The sequence below is a fragment of the Panthera uncia genome, chromosome D2, assembly GCF_023721935.1.
Source record: "Panthera uncia isolate 11264 chromosome D2, Puncia_PCG_1.0, whole genome shotgun sequence".
In the NCBI taxonomy this organism is placed as follows: Eukaryota; Metazoa; Chordata; class Mammalia; order Carnivora; family Felidae; genus Panthera; species Panthera uncia.
In genome coordinates, this window is record NC_064818.1 from 66,700,485 (window position 1) to 66,711,331 (window position 10,847).

Consider the following 10,847-nt stretch of genomic DNA (forward strand, 5'->3'; position numbering starts at 1 on the left):
AACATACTTAAAGATCATAAAAGCCATTTATGAAAAGCCCACAGCTAACATCATCCTCAATGGGGAAAAACTGAGAGCTTTTTCCCTGAGATCAGGAACACGACAGGGATCCCCACTCTCACCGCTGTTGTTTAACATAGTGCTGGAAGTTCTAGCATCAGCAATCAGACAACAAAAGGAAATCAAAGGCATCAAAATTGGCAAAGATGAAGTCAAGCTTTCGCTTTTTGCAGATGACATGATATTATACATGGAAAATCCGATAGACTCCACCAAAAGTCTGCTAGAGCTGATACATGAATTCAGCAAAGTTGCAGGATACAAAATCAATGTACAGAAATCAGTTGCATTCTTATACACTAACAATGAAGCAACAGAAAGACAAATAAAGAAACTGATCCCATTCACAATTGCACCAAGAAGCATAAAATACCTAGGAATAAATCTAACCAAAGATGTAAAAGATCTGTATGCTGAAAACTATAGAAAGCTTATGAAGGAAATTGAAGAAGATATAAAGAAATGGAAAGACATTCCCTGCTCATGGATTGGAAGAATAAATATTGTCAAAATGTCAATACTACCCAAAGCTATCTACACATTCAATGCAATCCCAATCAAAATTGCACCAGCATTCTTCTCGAAACTAGAACAAGCAATCCTAAAATTCATATGGAACCACAAAAGGCCCCGAATAGCCAAAGTAATTTTGAAGAAGAAGACCAAAGCAGGAGGCATCACAATCCCAGACTTTAGCCTCTACTACAAAGCTGTAATCATCAAGACAGCATGGTATTGGCACAAAAACAGACACATAGACCAATGGAATAGAATAGAAACCCCAGAACTAGACCCACAAACGTATGGCCAACTAATCTTTGACAAAGCAGGAAAGAACATCCAATGGAAAAAAGTCTCTTTAACAAATGGTGCTGGGAGACCTGGACAGCAACATGCAGAAGATTGAAACTAGACCACTTTCTGACACCATTCACAAAAATAAACTCAAAATGGATAAAGGACCTGAATGTGAGACAGGAAACCATCAAAACCTTAGAGGAGAAAGCAGGAAAAGACCTCTCTGACCTCAGCCGTAGCAATCTCTTACTCGGCACATCCCCAAAGGCAAGAGAATTAAAAGCAAAAGTGAATTACTGGGACCTTATGAAGATAAAAAGCTTCTGCACAGCAAAGGAAACAACCAACAAAACTAAAAGGCAACCAACGGAATGGGAAAAGATATTTGCAAATGACATATCGGACAAAGGGCTAGTATCCAAAATCTATAAAGAGCTCACCAAACTCCACACCCGAAAAACAAATAACCCAGTGAAGAAATGGGCAGAAAACATGAATAGACACTTCTCTAAAGAAGACATCCGGATGGCCAACAGGCACATGAAAAGATGTTCAACGTCGCTCCTTATCAGGGAAATACAAATCAAAACCACACTCAGATATCACCTCACGCCAGTCAGAGTGGCCAAAATGAACAAATCAGGAGACTATAGATGCTGGAGAGGATGTGGAGAAACGGGAACCCTCTTGCACTGTTGGTGGGAATGCAAATTGGTGCAGCCGCTCTGGAAAGCAGTGTGGAGGTTCCTCAGAAAATTAAAAATAGACCTACCCTATGACCCAGCAATAGCACTGCTAGGAATTTATCCAAGGGATACAGGAGTGCTGATGCATAGGGGCACTTGTACCCCAATGTTTATAGCAGCACTCTCAACAATAGCCAAATTATGGAAAGAGCCTAAATGTCCATCAACTGATGAATGGATAAAGAAATTGTGGTTTATATACACAATGGAATACTACGTGGCAATGAGAAAAAATGAAATATGGCCTTTTGTAGCAACGTGGATGGAACTGGAGAGTGTGATGCTAAGTGAAATAAGCCATACAGAGAAAGACAGATACCATATGGTTTCACTCTTGTGTGGATCTTGAGAAACATAACAGAAACCCATGGGGGAGGGGAAGGAAAAAAAAAAAAAAGAGGTTAGAGTGGGAGAGAGCCAAAGCATAAGAGACTGTTAAAAAACTGAGAACAAACTGAGGGTTGATGGGGGGTGGGAGGGAGGGTAGGGTGGGTGATGGGTATTGAGGAGGGCACCTTTTGGGATGAGCACTGGGTGTTGTATGGAAACCAATTTGACAGTAAATTTCATATATTAAATAAATAAATAAATAAATAAATAAATAAATTTAAAAAAAACAAAAAAAAAACCCTTCAGATTATAGAGGAAATGAAGATTGCAGTTATAGACATTTAGAAAATAACTACTATAAAAGTTCCACATATCAAATTTATGAGATGTGATCAAAGCCACACTCAAAGGAAATTACATTATCATAGATACTTTTATGTTTATATACCAAAGAATAAATATAGAGGAAATAATTATCAAAATCACAAAGTTAGAATATTAAAAACTATTCTCTAGTAGGAGAAAAGAATGAAAAAGATGAATGAATTAGAAAGCAGAGAGAATCATTAATAAACAAAAAAGCAGTTCTATGTAATAATCACATATGTTGATGAAATGTATGTATCTTGAGGAAAAAAGAGAGAGAAAATAAGAGAGTGGGGTGGTAAGGCTATCTTCCATTAGAAATGAAAAAGAGGGGGTGTCTGGGTGGCTCATTCAGTTAAGTGCCCAACTCTTGATTTTGGCTCAGGTCATGATCCCATCATCCTGGGATGGAGTCCTGCATTGGACTCCATGCTATCAGTGCAGAGCCTGCTTGGGATTCTCGCCTTCTCTCTCTTTGCCCATCCCCCACTGCGCTCGTGCGCTCTCTCTCTCTCTCTCTGTCAAAATTAATAAACTTAAAAGAAATTAAAAAGTGTTCATAACATGTAGGAAAAAATCTAGTTTTTTTTAGTTTATTTATTTATTTTGAGAGAAAGAGAGCATGCAAGTGGGGGAGGGGCAGAGAGAGAGGGAGAGAGAGAATCCCAAGCAGGCTCCACCCTGTCAGCCCTGAGCTCTGTGCGGGGCTTGATCTCGGGATTCCTGAGATCATAAGCTGAGCCAAAATCAAGGGTCAGATGCTTAAATGAATGAGCCACTCAGGCACCCCTAAAATTATTTTTATATGTCATTAAAATGTTTGACTAAAATTGATGTTTGTGGAGGATATAAATGATCAAAATTGACTTCATTAGAAAAAAGGAATTGGACAGTAATCAAGGAAGCTTTTCTCTCCCATTCCCCCAATTAAAACAAACCAAACCAAAACATCTCTATGATGTTTAATATACCCAAATAAATTCAACAGGTGGATTCTTTAAGGAACAGACAATATCCATGTTCTTTGAAGTCTTTCATAAAAAGAGATAGAAAGATTCCCAGTTTGTCTTTTTATAAGCAAAACCCTTATATTAGTATAACCTGATAACCAAAATCAGATAAATATAACACACAGAAAAAGGGACATTAGACTATTTCCATTGTTAGTGTATCTAATCAACAGTCCTGGATCTTGACCGATCAGATTAACCGGCCATATCTTCTGGGAGAAGTAAGATAATGCATGGATACAGAAGCAAAAAGAAAGAAGCTTTTGAGGTATGTGGAGTCTCACTTGAATCTACCTATCTTCCAGAAACCTCTAGAGAATAGCTGAAAAAGTATTGGAATTCGTAAAAGCTTAGGAAACTGGATAGTTACAAATATACAAAACAGTTATCTTTTCTTTATAACCAATTTTAAAATATAATGGAAAGGCTTCCCAATAAAAATACAAAAGAGTTTGAGCTAAATTTAATAAGAATACTTGGAACCTATTTGAAGGAGACTATAGATATTTTCTTAAGGTTTGAATACATGGAAAATTATACATTGGTTCCTTGGTAGAAAGGCTATTATTACATCAAGTATACCCAAATAAGTTTATAGATTTTAATGGATATCAATCAAAATCCTAACATGTTTTTTAAAGATTTTTTATTTTTTAAAATATGGGGCTCAAATTCACAACCCCAAGATCAAGAGTCACATGCTGCATTGACTGAGCCAGCCAGGCACACCAGCAACATGGTTATTTTTGAGTTGTGGAAACGATTATAAAGTTCCTCTGAAAAAGACGAATAGATTAAGAGAGCCAAGAAAAATCTGAAAAAGAAAAGTGACAAGACAGTACTTGATATATTGTCTTAGTATATTGGTGTTAAGTTTTACTATGTTAGTATTTAAATGTATTTTTAAACTATAACAAGTTTTAAATTCCTGGAAAGATATTAAACTAACATGATAATTATGAATCACCTCTAGGCTGAGGTAGCTGTTTGCTTTTATTTTCTTCTCTGCACTTTCTCCATATTTTCTAAATTTTCAGTGGTGGACCTACATTACTCTTATCATCAGAATAAAATTTCATTTCATTTTTTTAAAGGATCTATAGAATGCAGATAGAGAAGGGAGGTAGTCTAGCTTGTGGCAAGACTAGGAAGAAATAGAAGGGATATACATATAAGCTTCATGAGATTGTACAGAATTTACATTCTTAACTTGAGTGTTTTGTGTTTTTTGTTATTTTGAATTTTTTTTGGATTTTTTTTCTACTAGATTTTATTTAAATTCAAGTTAGCTAACAAATATTGTAGTATTGGTTTCAGGAGTAGAATTTAGTGATTTATCACTTACATGTAATACCCAGTGCCCCTCACAACAAGTGCCCTCCTTAATGCCCCTCCCCCACATTTAGCCCCCACCCACCTCCCTCCAGCAACCCTCAGTTTGTTCTCTATATTTAAGAGTCTCTGTGGTTTGCCTCCCTCTCTATTTTTGTCATTTTATTTTTCCTTCCCTTACCCTATGATCATCTGTTTTGTTTCCTGAATTCCACATATGAGTGAAGTTATTCTCTGATTGAATAAATCAATCAGAGAAAGAAAAATACCATACGATATCTCTCCTCTCATACCTCCATTAGGGAGGGGATTTTTTTTCTGTCTCATTTATTGCTGTATCTTCAGCATCAAGAACACTGTCTGATCCATATTATGTACTCAATAAATGTTTAATAATCATTAAATTAATATATATTATGTTTCATTGATGTCTTAGTTTGGGTTCTCCCCAAAACAGAGTCTGAGATAAAGACTTGGGCATAAACTCGGGGCGCCTGGGTGGCGCAGTCGGTTAAGCGTCCGACTTCAGCCAGGTCACGATCTCGCGGTCCGTGAGTTCGAGCCCCGCGTCAGGCTCTGGGCTGATGGCTCAGAGCCTGGAGCCTGTTTCTGATTCTGTGTCTCCCTCTCTCTCTGCCCCTCCCCCGTTCATGCTCTGTCTCTCTCTGTCCCAAAAATAAATAAAAAATGTTGAAAAAAAAATTAAAAAAAAAAAAAAAAAAAAGACTTGGGCATAAACTACCCAAGAAGCAGGAGGCAGGAAGGAGGTAAAGTGAACTAGGAAAGTAAGGCCAGTCAATCTAAGAATGCATTTTCTAAAGTACACCTATAAGTAACAGAAGCCCAGTTCCTTAGTACCCACTAAGAAACATACAGAAAGTTACATTTGTCTTCTGGTTCCCATCACACATTGATTAAGGTTGGTACTGAGGGCGTTGATTTGTCTGTATAATAAGCAGACTTATAATTGGAATATCCCCAGGGGAAAAAAAAGAAAGAAAAGAAAAGACAGAAAAAGAAAGAGAGAAAGAAGAAAATAAAAAAAAGAGGGAGGGATTGTGGGAGGGAGGGAGGGAGAGTTGGAGGAAAGAAAGAAAGAAAGAAAGAAAGAAAGAAAGAAAGAAAAGAAAGAAAGAAAGAAAGAAAGAAAGAAAGAAAGAGAAAGAAAGAAAAACTGCGTGTCTTGTGCTTGAGTCCTCATGAGGTCAGATTTAGTTCCCAAGAACCATTCATAGCAGAGGCTAGAATCAGAGGTGGACCAAGAGGTGAACTTGAGCTACCAGAGGTGTCTGCCACAGTTGATGAAGAGTATGATGAAGCTATTTTGGAAAGGTGAGGCACATTGGCCTTTATTATATAACAAAGGGAATGAGAAACTCATGTTAGTACGATTTAGAGAACCACAAGGAAACAAAAGCTGTTGTAAGTGGGAATGATAATGCTTTCTTTTACAACCAAGTGGTTAACTACAATTTTGGGTAGAGAGATCATATGCTCTAATCTTGAATTGTAGGATTGAATAGCCACATTACAAAATGCATATCCTCAATTAGAAGGTGATTGTGTTTGGAGTGTAAGAGACTCTCAAGAGGCTGAGAATTTCTTCTATGGTTCTTGTTCCCCATGGTTGTTTTCCCTACTCCCTCTTGTAATTGACTTTAGCCCCTAACAGTGATACTCCACCCCACTTGGTTAATCTAAGTTGCCCAGCCAAAGGCAACTCATCTGAAAGAACAATTTCCCTCTGGTTTTAGAACCATTTTTTTTGTCCAACTACTCCCCAAACGGGCTAAACTTTTCTGCAAGAGGGCTTGCAAAAGCTGTTAAAAATCTATGTACTTTTTGCTTTTCATTTATAATGTTCTTTTGAAGCTCTCTCATGCAATTTTGAATAAAGGCTTCTCTTAACCATGCTCTGGTTCATTTTCCTCCAAAGTTTTTGGTACAATCAAATGGCTTTAGGAATGCACTTCTACTCAGCCTTGGCCACTTGAATGGGAACAGAGGGTAGCAAAGACTTTGATGTTTCCCCTCTCTGGGGCCCCATGGCTGGTGAGGTAAGTAAGGCCTACTCCTGATGAACACTCTGCTTCCTTTGCATTGAAGTCATACCTAAGCTGGTATTTTAATTTTTTATTGTCTTTGGTATACGCCTATTAACTTGATTTGTCTCACTGTAGAATAAGCAGCTGTCTTCCAGATTGATGGTTTTAGGGTCTGGGATTGTAGGAAAGGGAGGAGGCATACAGACCCACATATTTATTTGCATTTACTTGGGGGAATCAATAATAAATACACACACACACACACACACACACACACACAAATCCCTCAGGACTCTGTTCTTAAATAATGTGTGGATGATCTGTTATGTTCTCTAAATTATAAGTCTTGCATAATTGATCCCCTCCATTTGTTAACAGTGTTAGTATATGAGGGATGCAATCTCTAAGAATTACTTTCTGTTTTGTTATACCCAAATACATTATCTAGGCCACAACATAATGCAAAATGGAAAGACTCTTTCCTCTCAAAGACTATAAGCTATATGTGACTTTCCTGGGCCTAATTATCAGCAGTCAACTTAAATAATTATTTGGTATTATATGATAAATAGACTGATTCATAACACTTCCAAACTGGCTTCCCTTTCTATCTAATCAAGTGAAGGATGATACACACAATGAGTCTTTGCCCTGAAAAACTCTCTTGAAGCTGTCTGCTGTCACAGAAAGGACCCCTCTGAAAACTTGCTAGCCTTGGTCTCATCAGTTATCATTCACCTCTCTATTTATACATTAAAGATCAAGATAAACTTTGGGTGTTTTACCCAACAGTACAAGGGGCATCAGTGATCCATATCACTTATTACAGTCTCTCACTTTACCAAGAAATAAAGTCTACCTCCCCTTATTTGTGTAGAGTGGCAGCAGCCACAAATTTAACTGAAGCTTCTACTGACTGAGATATACTGAGATATACTTATCCACATGACCTCTCATGTTGTTCAGATCTTACTCTTGACTGAAAATACCCAGAAGTTTTTTGCTTCTAGAATCACCTTCTCAGAGAGCCTTCCCTAATCCATACACATTTCTCTTCATCACTGCAACGTTCAGTCCTACCACTTCATTTCTACTCTCAAAGGAGATACAATTTCATGACTGCCATGCTATTAGGAGTTTTTCTTGCCTTGCCCTGGCCTGCTGGAAACCCAGTTAGAAAACAAAGACTCATAATGTAAATGATCCTATTTAAGAACTCAAAAAGAAGGTTATAAACCTGGATAGGCAGTCATAACCCATTCAGACTTGCTTGGATCCAATCCTTTCCAAGAAGATGATTCTGTACGAGTTGATGAACTTGTCGAACTTACTAGCATCTGTCAGTTAACTAAAGACAAGAGGGTATCTGTCTATATAGAAAATAGATATGCTTTGGGGATAATTAATGATTTACATATGATTTAGAAGTAACAGGGCTTCTTAACTTCCCCTGTGTATGATCATGGATCCATTTATATCAGTGTCGGTCCATCTATGCAGAGGGTTAATGCTTCAATGCCAAAAGTAAAATAGTGTATTTATAAACAATATCAGAGGGCCTTCCTTCAATGAAGAAGGACTTTCATAGCCCGTGCACCCCAATGTAAATCACTGCGTGCATTGATTCTTGCTTTATACACTGAAAGGTTAAGAGGGGGACCACATTATAATTAAAATCCTCCAATAATTGAAGTCTGCCCCATGAAAGAGGATTAGATTTATTCTGAAGCCTTCAGAAGGCATATCAGAAAGAGCTTGTTGAAATTAACACGGAATGGAATTTGACTGATGTAAAGAAAAAGCAAATAATTAACACTGGTCTCAACTGGAATTAAACATGCTGTGATGGCAAAAGCCAAGATTTCTGGGAACTTTTCACCAGAAATTATATGTTCACCTCTAGAGAATATTATGGAGGGGCATTCCTGCAAGTAATAGACAAAGAAGCCAATGTTCCATAGGGTTCCTTCCAACTCTGAGACTGCAGAATTCTATAAGCAACTAATCTGGGGACTCAACGCAACTCTGTAAGTAGAAAATCTTGTTCTTGGCTGATGTGCATCTGTTCCCATCTCTGCAGTTCAGTCATCTCAGATTAATATCATGGAAATATTAATTAAGATAGAACTCAGCAAATACTGCAAATCTGAGCTTTTCTGTTTCAAAGAATAGGTTTATCAGAATAACATTGGTTATCAGGGCAGGTGTAGCTTTATGGAAATCAATCTTCAGACTGAAGATTCCCTGTTAAAGTGCGTGAGATAGTGCTGACGTTTCTTTCTCCCCCAGCTTTACAAAAGAAAAACACATCTCCTACTATTCTAACTCTCATGAAGAAGCATTGTCCAAGGGAGTAGAAACCTCTTGGGCACTAAACAAACACATTATGAAATGCTATTATTGGTGTGGAGAAAGTGAATGACTAATAATTTAGAAATCTACCCTTTTGTAGGAGAGTTTCCAATAAAATTTGTTTTCAATAAATTAAGGGACAATTCAATCTGAGCTGTCAATAAATAGATCATTAACAATTATTGTTAGTGATAAATCCCTGTGATTTTTAGTATGTAACTCAGAAAGAGCTCAAAGAATTGAGTGGTATTGTTATATGAAATCTTTAATATGGCCTGTCATTGTTCACATTTTATTTTATTTTATTTTATTTTATTTTTTTTATTTATTCATTTATTTGTTTGTTTTCAAGCCAGGTAACTAGAAAAAATTTAAATGTTCTGGCAACCACATTAGATGAAACAAATGAAGTGGGTGAAATTAATGTTATTTTTTTAAATTTTTTTAACGTTTATTTTATTTTTTTTAGCAGCGTTCTTCTTTTTTTTTATTTTTATTTTTATTTTATTTTTATTTTTTTTTATTTTTTATTTTTTAATATATGAAACTTACTGTCAAATTGGTTTCCATACAACACCCAGTGCTCATCCCAAAAGGTGCCCTCCTCAATACCCATCACCCTCATTGTTCACATTTTAAAGACAAAAAGAGAGGGAAATGAATTAATGTTGAATCCTGCCCCATTCTAACAATGTGTGTTATTTGTTTAAAAATAGTTTTCATAATTTACAATATATCTGTTGTTTTGATTAATGTACAACATAATAGTTTTAATGGTATCTCACACAGAAAAAAAGTTAATACAGCCTTATGCTCACAGGCAATAAAAAGTTACATATCCATTTATATGTAATACTTTTGAGCAGAAAAGCATAATAGGGTTTTCTATAAAACAGTTTCAAGCTTAAAATACATTACATTAGGATGAAATTCTGTGTGGGAAGTGGAATGGGAATTTAAATTCAAGGAGAAAAGGGACTGATGTAAAATTTCCAACTGTTAAAGAACTTATTCTTGTGTGTATGTGTGTTTTAAACTGAGGAGAGTGAATATCCCATTGCTAAAGTATTTAGATTCCTCTGGATACATTTAAGATAACAAGGTGACAATTTTATTTTAAAATGTTAATATCATCCCTGGAAATGCTATCCTTGTCAGTTTAGTGAGTGAGATGGCGGATGGGCACGTCTGTCCCCCTTTCATAATAAATCACACAGCACAGGGGAGCGTGATGAAAGCCATCCCTACAAATTTAGCAACACTTCTATGTGCTTGCATTTCACTTGGTGCAGAGAAGCGTCTCTATAAATCCTGGCTTGACTGATCAGTCTAGCTAAGGACCTCAGCGAGATGAAGTCTGGAGTTCAAAGCACAATTGGGATACTCAGTGGCTGTGGCCAAAAATGATGTCAGCCAGCCATAGGTTTCTTGCCTTCTTCACTCTCTGCTGCAGCCTGGCAGGAGAAAGACTTGAACAATTCAGGAACAAGGAACAATTCAGATAATGAAGCACAAGAAAGCCTCAAAGTTTTTCTGAATCCCAAACCTAAGACAATGATATCCAACACAAGTATGGGTATGTTTGGTGTAGCTGAGGATACTTAAGCAGCATGGGCATTTTATTCTGGGGAACTAGGGATGAAAACTCTGGATCTTCCAAGGCAAACCTTAGAAAATATACAGTGGGTTCAAGGTGTTGGGATGAGAGAAACCTCTTTGGCCTCTTTCTCTTAATTTTCCACTCTTATCCTAACTTCCCTCAGAAAGAAAGAAAGAAAGAAAGAAAGAAAGAGAGAAATAAAGAAAGA

At 36.8% G+C, this 10,847-nt stretch overlaps 1 long non-coding RNA gene across 1 annotated transcript in view; it reads left to right on the forward strand.

Annotated features, from left to right (window-relative positions):
- The first annotated feature begins 3,427 nt into the window (after positions 1-3,427).
- The window catches only part of LOC125932974 (uncharacterized), a 21,759-nt gene continuing 14,339 nt past the window's right edge, over positions 3,428-10,847 (forward strand). The window contains exon 1 of the long non-coding RNA XR_007460822.1: positions 3,428-3,578. This is a non-coding gene — a long non-coding RNA (uncharacterized LOC125932974). The remainder of the gene's footprint in view (positions 3,579-10,847) is intronic.